The sequence below is a fragment of the Simochromis diagramma genome, unplaced genomic scaffold (genome assembly GCF_900408965.1).
Source record: "Simochromis diagramma unplaced genomic scaffold, fSimDia1.1 OVJJ01000334.1, whole genome shotgun sequence".
Lineage (NCBI taxonomy): Eukaryota > Metazoa > Chordata > Actinopteri > Cichliformes > Cichlidae > Simochromis > Simochromis diagramma.
This window is the reverse complement of record NW_024386764.1, coordinates 781,402-783,062: the sequence shown is the minus strand read 5'-3', so window position 1 is coordinate 783,062 and position 1,661 is coordinate 781,402.

The following is a 1,661-nucleotide window of genomic DNA, read 5'->3' as shown; positions in this document are numbered from 1 at the left end:
ATAAAACAGGAAATACACTAAAAAGGGCGAGATGAAGACTGAGCGACACAAGCTTGACTCTGGGACCGCAGAGAAACAGACACGAGAACATGACTGACTGGCCTTTTGTTGTGGGCAGTCTGAGGTACACCTGTGCACTACTCATGATGTCAGATCAGCATCCTGATGTGGCACACCTGTGAGGTGGGATGGATTATCTCAATATAGCAGATGTGCCCACTACCACACATTTGGACTGATTTGTGACCACTGTTTGGGAGGGATGGTTATATTGTGTATCTGGAATGAATTTTAGGTCTCTACGTCCATCCCATGAGGAATGGGAGCAGTAACAAAGGTGTTGCGTTTATATTTTTGTTCAGTGTAGTTTCACCTGGAGAGTCAAAGACTCCTCACCCTTTAACACGTAGCTTTCATTTGGGCTGTAGCTCAGGAGGTAGCGCTCTCTTCAACATGCACCCATAAGATCTATAAGGTAGGAGCAGTTTGGAGCTTTATTTGTGAGGCGACGCAGAACTCTGCACCTCGTTTCTGGTTAGTGCAGTTTTAACGAGACCGTTTATCCATTCAACCCAATTAATTCAAATGAAGCGACAAGGATTTAATTTTTACACAAATAGCCAAGAGAGAGAGAGAGAGAGGGAGAGAGGGAGGGGGAGAGAGGGGAGGGGGAGGGAGAGGAGAGGGAGAGAGGGAGAGAGAGTGGGAGAGAGAGAGGGAGGAGAGGGACAGAGAGGGAGAGAGAGGAGAGAGAGGGAGGGAGAGAGGGAGAGAGAGGGAGAGAGAGGGGTTTAGATAGATAGATTTATCGTCATGTATCTATAGGTAGGCTATATCTATATTGAGACGTCGATCGAGATGCGACGAGATAGATCGCTGGATAGCTCGAGGTGAGGGAGTTTCGAGAGATCGCAGGATCTCTCGATGTCTCGCGCTTTATCTCTATAGAGTGGGGTAGAGCTATCCAGTAGTGATCGCGAGATTGAGAGCTGGAAAGATATGTCGGTGCAGGGTCGTTACTAGCATATATATAGAGCTCTCTTGTATCTCCGATGTTTTGATATAGACTAGCTCGATACCGACCTATAATCGAATCGTTAGATACTACGAGATCTCTAGATCTCGATTATCGCTCTATGATAACAGAATCAAAGGGTATATCGATATAGTTGATCGACGCGGCGAGCGAGATTACTCGAGTTCTTTGTTCTTGATCCATAGTTTATCTAGTTATGTTGCTATATGGCTTTATGATCTATATAGTATAGACGAATTAGAGAGCTAGCTGGGGAGGCGAGACTACTTTTCTAATATTTTGGTTCGTCTCTAGTTCGAGATAGCGCGAGAGGGATAGCGACGAGAGGGAGCGAGAGATAGGGCGAATTCGACATGGGTAGGCTTTATCTCTGCTATATATATCTATAGGTCTCTCTCTTAACCGCTCTCTCTCTATTTCGCTCCCTTCTCTACGCATATCTATGCTCTCTTTCGCTATATCGCTCTTTCTCTCTCTCTACGCTCTCTCGGCTTGCGATCTCTTTCTTCGTCTCTCTCTCACATCTCTCTCTATAGTGCGCATTTACTCGCGCTCTCTCGCGAAGCGGTCTCTATTTCTCGATGATCGCTTCTCCGCGCCATATCAGGCGCTCTCTGGATCTCGC